The sequence below is a fragment of the Danio rerio genome, chromosome 23 (assembly GCF_052040795.2).
Source record: "Danio rerio strain M-AB ecotype USA chromosome 23, GRCz13ab, whole genome shotgun sequence".
NCBI classification, from domain to species: domain Eukaryota; kingdom Metazoa; phylum Chordata; class Actinopteri; order Cypriniformes; family Danionidae; genus Danio; species Danio rerio.
Genome location: NC_141043.1, coordinates 21,972,064 through 21,989,641, shown reverse-complemented (window position 1 = coordinate 21,989,641; position 17,578 = coordinate 21,972,064). Strand labels below are relative to the sequence as shown.

Sequence of the window (17,578 nt, the reverse complement as noted above, 5' to 3'; positions counted from 1 at the left end):
TTATTAATATTTTTTTACATTTTGTATTATTTAATTGGTCAAATTCACACCTAGGAATTAGGAAAGTTGAATGTGCTGGCCAGTTTGTTACATAACACATAACAATAGACAGTTTTTAATTAAAAACTTTTACAGATTCTTTTTTTTCTAATAATTTATGATATGATAAATTTGTATTTTTAAAATAAAAAGTATAAAAAGGTATTTTTTTAAAATACTTATTTACTTATTGCTTTATACTTAATTATAAAATATAATATTCTCTATGCTTATTCTGTTTTCTAAATAATTAGGAAATGCTTTTTTGGTACATTAAAAATTGTGGTTTTGATGACCACCGACAAGCTAATCCAGAAAAAAATAAATAAATAACAGTGCTTAAAGTTTCATTAAAAAAATGCAGTATTTAAGCCTCAAATGAAAAGAAACTGAGGCCAATAACTGCAAAAAAAAGTCAATTTAAAAAAAAAAAAAAGGACCACCCTATTCACCAGGCTGGCTACGGGCCTGCCTCATTTCTAAATTTAAACATAATATTTGAAAAAACATACTATTTTATATATATAAGAATATACTTGCAATTCTACATGTAATCAATCAACTGTTGCGCTGTATACACTAATAATTAATTTGTCCCAACACAAATGAATCGATTTTACAAATTCAGGTGGATTAAAGATACACTAAAAAGTAACAAGTTGAGTTTAATTAGCAAACATGTAGAAACTGATTACCTCAAATTTATGAAGCTAATCAGTTCACTAACTTCGATTAACTATTTCTAACTATTACTTTGTGTAGGTAACTTGTTTACTTGTATTGCATACTATAAACAACACAAGTACTGATTATTCAATATGACGAGTTCAGTTAACTTACAAATTGTAGTTATGCTTAGCACACCTCACTTATAGCAAAGCATTCACAACTATCCTACTTGTTCATATTACTAGACAAAAGCAAAACAAATAAGCAGCCCCAAAAACCCTCAGGAATTGTGTTGACTCATTTTGAAAAAGTTGTTTGAACAGCTAAAATAATTTTTTATTGTATGGATATACTTTTTTTAACCCATCCTCCATTTGCCTTAACAGCAGAGTGAGGAGAAGTAGAGTTTATAAGGATGGAGGGATTGAGAGAGGAGTAAATGAAGGAGGTATACGTGGGATGGAGGGATCACACCTCCTCTTCCTCCTCAGAGACTCTGGTGATGAGGTCAGTTCCCCCGGGCTTTGATCTTTGACACTGCAATGAGCAAGTAATGAGCATGTGTGTGTGTATGTGTGTGTGTGTGTGTGTGTGTGTGTGTGTGTGTGTGTGTGTGAGTGTGTGTGTAATTTAGGGAGAGAAAAGGCTGATTCGTATTCTGTGCGTCCTCATTGTGTAATGTGCTGCTGCGTTATGAACAACTGTGTGTCTGAAGGTTTTATGGCCAATTTCACAGTCAATTTGCTTAAACATGGACATAATAAAGCAGTCAATCTTATTTTTTATAGTGTTCTAGTCGCTTATGTAAATATAACCATAATAATGAATAATTGATAGCAGTTTTTAAGATGTGTTATTATAGGCATGTTTCTAAACACCAACAAAAGTCCAGTAATATATTCAACATAAAAAAAAAATTCTGTTGTCATAAACATCCATTGTTTACCTCTCACGTTACTGTTGACAAAAATAATAACTGTTATAATTGTTTATATTAAAATAAAGCTCAAAACTTAGGTCAAAAAGTATTTTCTCAGGTTGAGTATTAACCCATCTGTGATCAAGTTGTAAATATATTAAAATAAAAACATTTAAAATGACATAATTCAAAAGCATTGAAGCATTAGATGACCATGAAAGTCTCTTTTTTGTCTTTTCATTTGTTTGTCTTTCAATCTTCGATCTTCCTGAATCCATAATAAAAATCCTGTATTATAACGTGCTATTAAATCATCAACATCAACATTTGTATTAATAACACATTATCTGTATGATGCTGTTTATCGATATTGATAATCCAGAATTAATTGTTCAATATATTTGCTCACAAGTCAGTGGTTATATAGCCTATGGTACACTGTCAGAAAAAATGTGCAAAATTTGTACCTTTTGGGGTACAATGGCTTGTCACTGGGGCAGTACCCTCAAGGGTACACCTGTTGTACCCTTTCACATGGGTACATATTTGTACCCTAGCAGTATGTACCTTCATGGGTCAAATATGTACCTCTGCTGACTAATTTGTACCTTACTTGGGCTATGGTACAATAATGTACCTTTAAAAAAGGTACAATTTCTCCTCCATAGGGATGAATTTTGTACCCTTTCATTTCAGATTTGTACTCCATACACATTAAATTTCATTTATCAAATTTATTAAACATATTAAATATCAACATTTTTACAGGATGAATGTTTAAACATTACATCATTTTAAAAGACATTAAAATGTAACAATGTATCACAAACAAACATTGAAAGATTCAAAACAATAACATTGTCACCTTTTTAGAAGATGAAAGTTTTAAACTATCACAAAGTCATACCAGATGCATAAACTTAAAAAATAGCTGCTTAAACATTTTATGAAACAGCAAAAAAACTTAATATTATTTTTTTTAACATCAGTGCATCCCATTTCACTGAGCATTTTTACCAATGTAACAAAGTCATTTTTCTAAAACAACAGTGGACCTAATAAAGTACATTTTTGTTAGTGCACTGCACTCTACATTTTCTAAAAGCATCAAGAATCTCAAAGCAATCTTTTTCCATACAGTACATTAAAACATGTCACTTACTGTATACCCATAATCATTTTAGATCTCAAAAACACTTTTGATCAAAGTTTTACACATTTGATTTGAAATTTCTAAACATTCTTAAACAGTTTATCAGCAGAGTATGTTTCAAGAGCCTGAAAGTCCATCTGTCTTGGTTTATAACACCCCATTCAAAGTCAAACTCTTACTGTATTTGCATGGAAATATGAATCATACAACAGCAGAATTAAAAACTTGCTACACAGAAACCAGTGCAGTATTGACATTTAAAATGTATTTCATTAAGAAAGTGTAATTTCTTCTCCATTAGCGGTCTCACATGCACACGATAACAGTTCAATTTGAACACCTGAATGTGTCAATCTCGTCAAGGATGTTGGGCAGAGAAAATTCTTAGTATTGTTTCATCTTGTGCTTCTCAGTTGATTTGGGCAATGTTATTGAAATGTCTATAGCTGCTAGTCTTAAATTACTGATGCACAGACTCGAAACGCATGCACCAAAGTAAATGCAAAGATCCAAGCATTGCTGTTTGATGCAGATCCAGCAATACCAGTGCTCTCGGACAGCTGCACTGATTTTTCTTGTAATTTTGGATTTCCATCTTCACACCGTTGCTGATGTTCAAATTTAAATTGTTGTTCCATCTTGGGGAGTTGCTGATGTTCATCCTTTGCATTCTTTATGTAGCGTGGATAAGCCAAGTTGAAACACAGTAAACAGCGAAGGATGTAATAATGCCTCTAAAACGGACTTTCAGCCATCTGTAGAGTTGGGTATGGAGCATCATCATCATCCCACTGTGAAAAGAAAAAGTAAAGGACATCAATAAACAATGTAAAATCTGTCAGAACTGCATAACATCTATCAGAGTATTACAAAGTGTTTAACCAACAGTACCCAAACCTCTTCCAGTGTAATTACTGTAAGCAATCATCTTTCTCTTTAAAGATATGGGGGAGCAGAATTAGAGCTGCACGAAAGTCTGAATCTATTGCAAAATAAAATCATCCATCCATTTATTTTATTTTCGGCTTAGTCCCTTTATTAATCTGGGGTCGCCACAGCGGAATGAACCGCCAACATATCCAGCATGCGTTTTACACAGCGGATGTCCTTCTAGCTGCAACCCATCACTGGAAAACACCCATACACACTTATTCACACACTATGGCCAAATTAGCTTACCCAATTCATCTGTACTGCATGTCTTTGGACTTGTCGAGGAAACCGGAGCACCCGGAGGAAACCCACACAAACATGGGGACAACATGCAAACTCCACACAGAAATGCCAACTGACCCAGCCGAGTCTCAAACCAGCAACCTTCTTGATGTGAGGCGATCATGCTACCCACTGCGCCACTGTGACACCCTAAAATAAATAAAGACAAATAATGAAGTACTCTTAAATAATTTAATAATATAAAGGACCTGTTTTTAAAATAAAGAAAAAATTATTGGAATGTTTAGCAAATGCTGAATAAAAGATATTGATGTATTTTTATGAATTACATTTTTTAAAGAAAAACATTAAGGAATGTTCTGTATATAAAGGGTTTGTATTTAAGGCCCATGAGTATGAACTTGCTAAATGCAGCTTGAAAAGGCACTTAATGATCACATCCAAGAAATAAAGGTTTGATCTAGCAAAATTATTATTACGTAAGTTTTATGTTAATACCTGTTAGATCATCTGCAAACTTCTATTCTCTTGCTTTTTTGTAGACTTTGGCCAGTGGAGATGCTTTTTTTCTTAATCAAGCTCAGGCACCTTTAGCACAAGCTGTCCTTGAAGCTCTGACTTGGTTGGAGATGGTTGATGAATGCATTCAGTCAGGTTCACCATGACTATAATAAACAAAAAGGAAATTAATGATTCACTTTAACTAAAAACATTATCTAATATTCTTTGTTGCCATTTCCCTTTAGTTATCATTGTACAAATAGTTGTAAGCTTGAATACACATATGTTCACCACAAAGCTTAAAAATTTTTTTTTTTTACAATAGTCATAACATTTATAATAGTCATTTGATCCTACACTTTAGATATTACTGACATTAAACTTTTCATTTAAACTGAGAACTGATTTAAAATGTGTGATCTCACTGACAAGGGTGTTTTTAATAAAGGGTCACACACCTTATTTCACTGGATACGCAGGACATTCGCATTACTCTCAAAAGATGATGCATCCTCACCAATTGCAGCAATCACCTATTGGATCAAATATAAATGCAAAATAATGACAATCATAAAAATTCAAATATAACTTTAACACTTCACCTAACAGTTGAACAGTTGAATAGAAAAAGGGAGATTCAATTTAAGACTGCACAATGAATTCCTGGGGAAAAAGTATACACACACACACACACACACACACACACATACATAATATATAAATATTTATATATATATATATATATATATATATATATATATATATATATATATATATAAATATATATATATATTATTAACAAACAGATGAAATACAAAATACTAAATACTTACGTTATTACACTCTACTGCTTCCTCGTCCACTTCATTTTCTGAAAGAAAAAGAATTATGATCGGTGTGAACTTGAGGTTAACAGCAAAAAAAAAAGCTTTAAATTAGCAACTTAAAGGTTTGATAAATGACCCGCACCTCGATCTGACACGACAGATGATTATGACTCTCTTGGACATGCGTTTATAACGTATTTAAATATGTAACGTTGCAAAATACAACTGCTATAAATGGATGTGGGTCGAGATATGCATAAACTAACGTTAAAGTTATATTGTTTCAGACATGAAGGCATTCACTTCACTCCTTTCCGAAATAAACATGAACGTTAGCATGAATGTTAGCTTCCCAACACTAAGGAAATTCTGAGTTTATAAATAACGTATGCAATAAAGACTTAACCACATTATCCAAACAAAACTAACGTTAACTTAAATGTGTTTGAACTGTTTCTCTGGACGTTTCACCGCTGTTTTGCCAGTGTCTCGAGCTTTGTCTCATGGCCAGGTTATGTAAAAAATCATATTTTAATTTCTGGTCAACCTTAAATTACAAAAGGGTCCCCTCCCGCGGCAGGTAACTCGACGGTAACGTTAATCTTAACTACATACACAAGGCAAAGTAACGTCAAATATGAATTGAATATGACCCAACGGATATTTACAATACGTTATTTAACATTAAACTTACCTGCAAATGTCTGTGCTTCGTCTTTACGAGCGTATTCCAGCTTCTTTGCGTCCTTCAGGTCCATCCTCCATCGACGCCGAGAAGAGCGTCAGAACAACAGTGCAACAGCTGGAGATTAACCGTCACACGTAATCAGCTGGCATTATGAATGCACGGCGCGGGCAAAAATCCTATTGGACAACACGAATTCAAATTTGCTGCCTGCTATTGCTAAGTGAAAGTCAATGGACAATACCCCGCTGTGCAGACCCGCAAGTTTAAAAAAAATATCATCTAATGTTTCACAAAATGTAGTTTTAAGAGTATTTCAGGCGAGAATGTAGTTGTTTTAAACTCGAATCGGCAGTTTATTTAAAAAGACAGCGCTTCTTTGACAATGTGCTTCAGTGAAAGCGGACTCTGTCAGCGGGAGCTTTATGATTCTCTCCCCCGCCGACAGCAGCTTTTACTTCGGCCAGTCAATCTCGCATCTGCCGCTGGATTCAATCTCCCTCTTGTAGTTAAAACACGATATTTAATACATTTTGTGTATATCTAACGGCCAGTTTTTGGTCTTTTAAATCTATTATTTGTTCTCAGCTGTATTATTTTGGCAGTATTATTCTGTTACGTTTTAAAATTGTTTTATTAATTTATTTATTAATGCTACAAGGTTGCACTCTGTCTTTGTTTACCAAGCTGGTTACCTTTAATTCCTATTGTATTCATCTACTTTATAGTTGTATGTCCATTCTAGTAGTTTATTAAATCTGATAATCAAAGAAAGGTCTGTGTATAATTAGCCATTTCACTTTACATTTAGGGGGATTTATGTTAACATTTTCTTAAATTAAAAAATATTAATTTATAATATTTATAAGGCCATGTTTTATATAATTAAATAATTTAATTTATAATGTACAGTTTTTTTGTGTGCATTTCTTCCAAATAACCAACAACTCATGACATAAATTAAGGACCATTTCATACACGTTGACTTGCTCCTTTTTCACACAAGTGATTGTACCTTTCTTTGGGCCTTAAATGGCCCAAACATGGACCCTTTGACAGTTGGGAACATATTTGTACCTTTTTTACCCTTAAATGGTACATATAAGTATCTTAGGGTGCTACTTTGAACCATTGAGGGTACAACTTCACCATTTGTACCCCAAGTGTTCACAAACGTACCCCAACCGTACCCTTTTTTCTGACAGTGTAGGTGTAGAAATCTGTCAGATGCAGTCTGGACCTCTGACCTGCAGCGTCTAGTCGTACTCATCCTCCATGTCTCCTGGGGCTCTCCATTCACTGAAAGAAGCACAGCAGCTGCTCATCTGAGGAAAGAGGATTTGGATTTGGTGGGATGAAGTGTTTAGCTAATGATGAGAGGTATAAAGTTGGAAAAATAATGACACGTTAAAAAATGACACGTTTATGGCTGATTTTCATATTGCAGTCCTGTGGTTTACTATCTGTTCATGGGTAAACCTTTATGGGTAAAACACAGTAGGTGAATATGATAAAACTAGGTCACACTTTATTTTGATGGTCCGTTTGTTGAATTTAAGTTACATTACATCTACATGCCAACTAATTCTCATTAGATTATAAGTAGACTTTTAGGTTGGGGTTGGGGTTAGTCTAAGTTACATGTACTTGCAAAGTTTCTTATAGTCAGTTAAATGTCTGTTGAAGGAGTATCAAAATATAGGCTATTAGGCAGACAGTCTACTACTCAAATGAACCATCAAAATAAAGTGTTACCAAAAACTACTAGTTATTACTATATATCCTCAGTTGATTGATTAAACTTTAACTGTTGTAAACATTTTATTTCATGTTTTGTTGTTTAAATATGCAAATAAGTAATTATTTAACAATATATGAGTTAGCTAGGTTCAAAGTTATGGTCTGATTTATAGAAGGGATTCATCAATTAAATATTCATTCATGTTCCTTCGGCAAAGTATCTTATTTTTCAGCGGTCGCCACAGCGGAATGAACCCCAACTTATCCAGCAGATGTTTTACACAGTGGATGGATGCCCTTCCAGATGCAACCAAGTACTGGAAAACACCCACACACACTCACATACTAAAGGCAATTTAGTTTATTCAATTCGCTTTTAGCGCATGTGTTTTGGACTGTGGGGGAAACTGGAGCACCTGGGGGAAACCAACGCGAACACAGGGAGAACATACAAACTTCACACAGAAATGCCAAATGGCCCAGTCGGTGTTTGAACCAGTAACCTTCTTACTTTAAGGCGACAGTGCTAACCACTAAGCCACCGTGTCACCAAATCCATTAAATAAACAATGATGAAAAAATAAGATAACTATTGCATGAGAAACAAAATTAACTTTCACAATTTCTTTTAGAGGGTGAGGCAGTGGCGCAGCAGGTAGTGCTGTCCCCTCACAGCAAGAAGGTCGCTGGGTCGAACCTCGGCTCAGTTGATGTTTCTTAGTGGAGTTTGCATGTTCTCCATGCCTTCGCGTGGGTTTTCTCCGGGTGCTCCGGTTTCCCCCACAGGCATGCGGTTCAGGTGAATTGGGTAAGCTAAATTGTCCATAGTGTGTGAATGTGTGTATGGATGTTTCCCAGAGATGGGTTGCGGCTGGAAGGGCATCTGCTGCGTAAAAACTTGCTGGATAAATTGGTGATTCGTTCCGCTGTGGCGACCCCGGATTAATAAAGGGACTAAGCCGACAACAAAATGAATGAATGAATGAATTTCTTTTAGTATGAATTAGAATGAATCCGGCAAATTATAAATGAACATGTATTTCCCGGTGATTCCTTCCACAGTAGCGATCCAAGATTAATAAAGGGACTGAGCTGAAAAGAAAATGAATGAATGAATGAATGAATATATTTCCCTCAGTAAAAACCTTTAGAATATAGATATGTTCTGTAATGTTTGGTCTATGTAAATGCTGTTGAAAATAAGGGAGATTCATTCCTTCATTTTCTTTTCAGCTTAGTCCCTTTATTAATCAAGGGTCACCACAGTGGAATGAACCACCAACTTATCCAGCAAATGTTTTACGCAGCGGATGCCCTTCCAGCTGCAACCCATCTCTGGGAAACATCCATACACACTCATTCACACTCATACACTATGGACTATTTAGCTTAGCCAGTTCACCTGTACTGCATGTCTTTGGACTGTGGTGGAAACCAGAGCATCGGAGAAAATCCACGTAAACGTGGGGAGAACATGCAAACTCCACACAGAAATGCCAACTGACCCTGCCGAGAGTCGAACCAGCAACCTTCTTGCTGTGAGGTGACAGCAATACCTACTGCGCCTGATTTCAAGAAGTGCATGTGATATGATTGATCGCGGCTGGCCTCTCATCCGTAATCAGTAATAATTAAATCAGATTGATTCAAACTTAAAATAAATTTACCGATTTCACCCTACTACCTTATCTTAATTTTGGAAGTATCCCCCCTTCCACCCCATCTCCTACTTTTCGTCCCTTTACCAGGGGGAGCTCTCGAGTCTTACCTGATCTCGCACCCCCTTATATGCATATTGACCAGGTGGGAGCCCAGGGCTTTATTATCTCCAAGCTCAGGGTTCTCTTCTGGGACAGCATGCCTAATCTGCTATTAGCATCAAGCATATCTAATGCTTGTGTTTTTAACTTATTTTTTTTTTGAGAAAACAGCCTTTAAAAATATTTATTTGAATTAAAATCTACATGCAAAAATAATGATGAAAAGCAACAAAACAGTTAAATTAGAAAGAAAAATTACTTTATGACAAGTCAAAAAACTTTTCCTGTCTTGTTTTAAGGACTGCACCTTTAAGGTTTGTTTTTCATTTGTGAAAATCACATTGTCATTCCAACATTTCTTCACTGCCTTTATTTGCCTGCTCACGGTCAGTGTTTATCTGCTAAAGTCTTTGACCTTTCGGGTGACATCTTCAACGATGCCATCAAAACTGAACTCTTCCTCTTTCTACTTCCACATGCACTTTTTAGGATGATTATATGCAACATGAACAATTCACACAAAAGCCAGTGAAGTTAAATACAGAGTCAAGTGCTCACATTCGCAGACACGTGTAATTCAAGTACGCTTTAACTCCCTAAACAACAATACGCCTGACACAATAGTGGCTTGGATTCGTATACAAATGTGCTAGCTAGCATATAAATAGACAAAAACAAAACCGATACTAATGAGCATGAGGCAGCCTTGACTTTGAAAGAACCATTGTTTATGTTGTCTCTATTTCCTGACAGAGAGTAGGTGGAGCTTGTGTGAGAGAGTGAGTTTTTTTGTGTGTGTGTGTGTGTGTGTGTGTGTGTGTGTGTGTGTGTGTGTGTGTGTGTGTGTTTATGGGGGATGTTAGGGTGGTCAAACCTGTTTAATTCAGCTTGAGTCTCCACTGCCTGGCATCTGCTGATCTCTCTGTCGTTGTCCTGCTGGGTGGAATCATTCATTCACTTCACTAGAAACAGGAAAAGCACCAAAGTCCAAAAAAGAGATCTGACGATCGAGAGCAAAAAGTACTTCACTGCCATCATTTATTCCACCCTCCCAAGCCGGTTTGAGTTCCTTTCTTAAGTTGAACACAAAAGAAGAGATTTTGAACAATGTTAGAAACATGGAGTTATTGACTTCCATTGTATTTTTGCTTCTATTATTGTTAATGGCTACCAGCATTCTTCAGAGTCTTCTTAATGTGTTGAAGTGAAGTAAAAACATATATACTAGTCAACATTTGAAGTGGATCAAAAAGGTAAATCAATGTTGTCCTGAGAGAAAAACTGGTGAAAGACAAGGCAAAGACAAGAACTTTGATGAACGGTTTTGTTTTTCTTCAGATGCTAGTAATAAAGGTTTGAAACCAATTAAGGGTAAGTAAATGGTGCATAATTTTTTATTTTTTTGGCTGAACTATTCATTTAAGCCCCTAAACATTTGATAAAGCTCTTTGCCCTTCATTGTTGTCATCAAAACAAAGATTGAAATACCTTGAAAAGTGATACTGCTAGTGAACATCCCAACATTGACATCACATGCTGCTGAAAGCAATGATTAGATGATTGTATGTGTTGTGCTTTATTTTTGTTAATAACACACACAGCAATAAAAATGATTGCTGTGGGAAAACAAAGGTTAAGAAAAAATCTGATAATAGCAAAGTGAATATGTTTACACAGGCTTCTCAAAACATGTCAAAGTCAAATCATGTCGTGTTTATTTATATAGGCAGCGCTTTCAGATTGCTACATTGCTCACAGGTATTACAGTATAAGACATAAAACAGTCTCAGCGTTGATTTGCATTAAAATTAAGCTTGGACACACCAAGCTGATGTCTAGCAGATTTGTAAACTATAGTGAGGATAAAACAAAATCATGACAGCATCATCTGGTCCTATCTGAACCCAAAAGCTATGTGTGAACATGGTTTAAAAATGAAGGTAAAATAAAAAAAAAGCTTTGTAAATGTTGTGAAAATGATGTCACGTCACTTTTAATCTTTTAATTTAGTCTAAATTAGGCCTTTTGTATTACACTGTAAAAAAAAATTTTATTGTACGTTTTTTTCCTGGCAGCTGTAAAAAAGTAATATAACGTTCGTCAAATTATATACATTTACCGTAAAATAACAAGTGGTAAATTAAAGAGAAATTTATCTAAAAACTTTATTTAAAGAAATGTCTGTAATTCAATGGCTGTCAATTCAATGGGAAATTTCTGTAATTTAAAGTCCATTATTTTAAAGTAAATAACTGTAATTTAATGTTTGTATTTTACAGTAAATGTCTCTAATTTAACAGAAGTTATTTTACGCTAAATGTCTGTAATTTAACGTCCATTATTTTACAGTAAATGTCTGTAATTCAACAGCCGTTATTTTAGGGGAAATGTAATTTAACAGCGCTATTTTACCTTTTTTTCCGTTTTTTTTTTTTACAGTGTATATTAATTCACTTAAAAATAAACATTTAACGGCCGTTATTGTCTGTAATTTAAGTTATGTTATTTTATGGTAAATGTCTGTAATTTAATGCTTGATATTTTAAGATAAATTTCTGTAATTTAATGTCTGTTATTATACAGTAAATGTCTGTAATTTAACGTTTGTTATTTTACAGTAATTGTCTGTAATTTAATGTCCGTAATTTAACGGTAAATGTCTGTAATTTAACGTTTGTTATTTTACGGTAAATGTCTGTAATTTACTGTTTGTTATTTTACAGTAAATGTCTGTAATTTAACGTCTGTTATTTTACAGTAATTGTCTGTAATTTGATGTCCGTTATTTTACGGTAAAATGTCTGTAATTTACTGTTTGTTATTTTACAGTAAATGTCTGTAATTTAACGTCTGTTATTTTACAGTAATTGTCTGTAATTTGATGTCCGTTATTTTACGGTAAATGTCTGTAATTTAACGTCTGTTATTTTACAGTAATTGTCTGTAATTTGATGTCCGTTATTTTACAGTAAATGTCTGTAATTTAACAACGCTGTTTTACTTTAACAAAATTTTTTAACAGTGTATATTGTCACTAAAATATAAAAAAATTACTTGTATTGTTCAAAGCCATTCTTTCTTTTGTGAAACATACTGTAATAGAAGATATTGAGAAGAATGTTCAAAATGTTATTTTTACATACAATAAAAGAATAAGGTGCTTAAAGCTTTAAAAGGTGCAAAAAAAAAAAAAACACTTTACACAGACAGCATTATAAGCGTTCTGAAACATTTTTATATTTTATGTTTAGCAATTATGGACAGTCATGATGAAGTCTGATTCACGTTTTATATTGTTACCTATCATTACCCTACCATTTTTATCATATTTTTTGCAGTATATTTTCCCATAGCTGTCTTTTTTACTGTGATAAATTAATTTAACAGGGTGTTGGTTTACCATTTATTATGATCACAATTTATTATCTTTAAACAACTGCTCAGACATTCTGTTTAACGTTTCCTCAAAAGAAGAAGAAAAAAATTATATGTGTTACGAAAGACATGAGTTTGGGTTTAAAATGACTTCATATTCATTTCTGAGTGAACCATTGCTTAAAATACAGTGATGGTGTATAGAGAGTGTTTGTGTACTGATAAGAGAATGCTCTGCTCTTTCTCTTGAAGCTTTATAGAAATGCACTCGACTGTGAACTTATGCTTAGTCAAAACATTTTCACATTTATTTTTTTTATCTCAAAATGCCACAAGCTAAAAGCTGTAATGGATGCTCTGTGGCTTTAGTCCAGCATGTGGAGCGTTTTATCATCTATGAAATATCTCACCCATTGATTGCTGTTGTCATCTGGTGTTTTCTCATTGTCTACCTACTGTGGATTTCCGTTATCCAAAGCTGATGGCCTTATCTTTCCTGTTTCATCTTGCCACCCTCTTTCTGTTTTAAACGAAGGGATATTAAAAGGTAAGAGATAAGAGAACCTTCCCCAACCCCAGCTGAGTGGACCCTTTCCCATGGGTCCATCGTCCAATAGTATTGAGTCAGGGTGCTATGAATAGCTGGCAGACAGGGAAAGGGAAAATAGTATTTGTTTATGTGAGAATGAAAATCTGTGTGTGTGTGTGTGTGTGTGTGTGTGTGTGTGTGTGTGTGTGTGTGTGTGTGTGTGTGTGTGTGTGTGTGAGAGAGAGAGAGAGAGAGAGAGAGAGAGGGACTGTCATTGGTGATTAAATAGCAGCATCCTGGAGGATTGGCTTTCTGCCAGTCTCTGCCTCAATGAGAAGATGTGGCTGTTGTAGATGTAATTTGGAGGTATAATAAGAAAAGACTTTAAAATTGTGTGCCGGTTAAGGAAATGTTCTCCCGAAAAGGATAATTCAGTCATTTACTCAACTCAATGTCATTCCAAATTCCTGAGTAAGCTTTTTTAGTGTGGACTAAAGAATATTTTGAGCAATGTTTTATTGTTGTGGTTTTGTTTACTGGAAGTCAATAAGCACCAAAACCTTTGGGGTACCAACATTATTTAACATCGTTTTTAAAGAAAATCACCTTTGTAATAACACTAGTCAATCGCTCACTAGGTATTCATTTACATTTACATTTACATTTAGTCATTTAGCAGACGCTTTTATCCAAAGCGACTTACAAATGAGGACAAGGAAGCAATTTACACAACTAAGAGCAACAATGAATAAGTACTAAAGGCAAGTTTCAGGTCTGTAAAGTCTAAGTAGGGAAGTATTAGTAGTTTTTTTTTTTTTGTACAGTTAGTGTGATATTCAAAGAGGCAATTGCAGATTAGGAAGTGAAGTGGAGACTAAATAGTTGAGTTTTTAGTCGTTTCTTGAAAATAGCGAGTGACTCTGCTGTTCTGATGCAGTTAGGGAGTTCATTCCACCAACTGGGCAGATTGAGCGTGAGCGTGAGCATTCGCGAAAGTGATTTTTTCCCTCTTTGGGATGGAACCACGAGGCGACGTTCATTCACAGAACGCAAGTTTCTGGAGGGCACATAGATCTGCAGAAGTGAGTGCAGATAAGAAGGTGCTAGGCCAGAAGTCACTTTGTAGGCAAACATCAGAGTTTTGAATTTGATGCGAGCAGCAACTGGCAGCCAGTGCAAACGGACTAGCAGCGGAGTGACATGTGCTCGTTTAGGTTCATTGAAGACAACTTGTGCTGCTGCATTCTGGAGCAGTTGAAGAGGCTTGATAGAGTTAGCTGGAAGCCCAGCTAGTAGAGAGTTGCAGTAATCCAGTTTGTAGAAAACAAGAGCTTGAACAAGGAGTTGAGCTGCATGTTCAGATAAGAAGGGTCGGATCTTTCTGATGTTATAGAGTGCAAATCTGCACGATCGAGCAGTTCTAGAAATGTGGTCAGAGAAGTTTAGTTGGTCATCAATCGTTACTCCAAGGCTTTTCACCATTTTGGATGCAGTAATGGTTGCCCCATCCATCTGGATTGAAAAGTTATGGTGTAGAGTCGGGTTGGCAGAAACTACAAGCATTTCCGTTTTTGCGAGGTTCAGCTGAAGATGATGATCTTTCATCCAGTGTGAAATATCCAACAGGCAGGCTGAGATACGAGCTGGAACCGAGGGATCATCAGGATGAAAAGAGAGGTATAGCTGGGTATCATCAGCATAGCAGTGGTAGGAGAATCCATGTCTCTGGATGACTGGTCCTAGAGATGATGTGTAGATGGAGAAGAGAAGTGGCCCAAGAACAGAGCCTTGAGGTACCCCAGTGTTTAGATGCTGTAGGTTGGACACCTCTCCCCTCCAAGACACCCTGAATGACCTGTCAGAGAGGTAAGATCTGAACCATTGTATAACAGTGCCCGCAACGCCCAGTGACTCAAGCGTAGATAGCAGGATCTGGTGGTTGACAGTGTCAAAGTCCAGCAAAATGAGGACTGATGATTTAGAGTCTGCTTTAGCCAGTCTGAGATCCTCCACGACCGAGAGCAGGGCAGTCTCAGTTGAGTGGCCTTTCTTAAAGCCGGATTGCTTGTTGTCCATGAGATTGTTTTGAGTAAGAAAGTCCAGGACTTGATTGAACACTACTTTCTCCAGAATCTTGGCCATGAATGGAAGCAGGGATACTGGTCTGTAGTTTTCAAGTAGCGTATGGTCCAGGTTGGGTTTCTTTAGCAGTGGGGTTACCCTAGCCTGCTTAAATGTAGTGGGGAATAAACCAGAGTCAAGAGATGTGTTAATTATGTGAGTCAGTGTTGGTATGACTGCAGGAGAGATGGCTTGCAAGAGATGAGAGGGAATGGGATCGAGTGGACAGGTGGTTGCATGGCTAGATAGCACAAGTTTGGACACCTCAGACTCAGAGAGCTGAGAAAAAGAGGTGAGTGTGTGTGGTGTTGGTGTTGTATCTTGCGTGTTTGTTGTAGGTGCAGCAAATTGAGCACTGATTTTTGCAGTTTTGGTGCAGAAGAATGTAGCAAAGTCATCAGTAGTAAGTGTGGAGGATGCGGGTGGAGGAGGAGGATAGAGGAGGGAGGAAAATGTTTTAAAAAGTAGGCGAGGATTAGTGGCATTGTTGATTTTCAGACGGTAATACGTCTGCTTTGCAGAAGTAACCTCAGCTGAGAAAGAGGACAGAAGAGTTTGGTATGTTAAGAGATGTGCAGGATTTTTAGTTTTCCGCCAAATTCTCTACGCAGCCCGAAGTTTTGAGCGATGCTCACGGAGAGCATCCGAGAGCCAGGGTGCAGGAGGACTGGCACGGGCTGGCCTGGATGCAAGAGGACATAATCGGTCTAGACATGATGCTAGTGTGGAGCAGAGTGTATTATTGGCACTGTTCGAATCAAGTGCAGTGAGTTTGCGAGATGGAGGAAGAGAGTCTGAAACAATGGTGGATAGTCTATTGGGTGAGAGAGATCGTAGGTTTCTGCGAAAGGTAACCAGTGTAGGAGTGTGAAAGTATTCACTTTTAAGCATACTATTTAAAGTGTTATTCCTATTATAAAAGTGATTTATAATAATTGTTTTATGTTTATTTTACTAAATCAATTTTAAGATATCCAAGATGGAGTTAACTTTTTTGTAAGTATTTATTTTGTGAGTATTGTATATTTTTTGCTGAAATTCTGGTCTTTGATGATTCATAAACATAAGACAGTGGCTAGTAGTAAAAAAAACAGTGTTTGCAAAGCTATAATCTCATAGCTTAAAAAGCTACAAGCTTTTCATCACAAAACAACAAAAACTTTAACAAATTTACTGAAAAAGTAGCCACACCACAAGTACTTTCTAAAAAATAGGTACATTGCACTACTTTTCCACAAAGGCATATATCACAAAAGCTTCAAACATTTAGTACCTAAAAATAGTGCAAAACAAGTATGATGTTAAAGCTTAATGTTTTATTGCACATAGTTTTCAAATTTCCCAGCCTGTCAAGAGTTAAAATGCAAAACTGCATCAAAGTAGCATTGCAATAACAAAATAATTTAAGCACATGATAGCATTTTCTGAAGAAACAAAATTGACACATGACTATATCACTACTCACTACTTGCTGGAAAAAGTAACTACAGTATCTTCTAAAAATGCTACATTGGATCTGAAGCAGCTGAGCAACGTTCAAGCTACTAAACATTGAACGTTATAATGTTTTAAGATGTTAATAGGTTACATTTAAGTTGTCAGTGACCAAAATCCAACCTCGAGCCAATGCCATATTAACATCAAATACTGACATTTATTCATCATGGCAACCAAAATACAATATCCGATAGATGTCATAGTGGTAATGTCCACACAACGTCAAGCTGTAACATCATTAGATGTTGATATTTGGTTGGATTTTAGGATGCGTTGGAAAGTAACCGAAACACACTGTCTCTCCGACGTTGGATATTGATGTCGGCCTAACGTTCTGACTTTAACATAATTTTCATTTCCAGAAAAAAAAGCAAAGTCCCTAGACATTGGGGTACATTGTCAATCTGACATGATGACATCCTGTGCCTGCTGGGTAATAGCTAAGTTACTTGTAGCTAGCTACTCTCCAACAGTGACAACAACAACAACAACAAAAACAGGGCAAACAAAATGAATGTTCATGGCTACATATTGTATACAATTGTATGTTGTCGTTTCTTTTTATACCAAACTGCCATACGGATCAT

At 35.8% G+C, this 17,578-nt stretch overlaps 1 long non-coding RNA gene across 1 annotated transcript; it reads left to right on the top strand.

The window, feature by feature from the left end:
- The first annotated feature begins 1,255 nt into the window (after positions 1 to 1,255).
- Positions 1,256 to 7,793, top strand: LOC147831278 (uncharacterized). Its single transcript, XR_015523483.1, has 2 exons — positions 1,256 to 2,060; positions 7,175 to 7,793. It is a non-coding gene; the product is annotated as an uncharacterized LOC147831278 (long non-coding RNA).
- Positions 7,794 to 17,578: the final 9,785 nt, after the last annotated feature.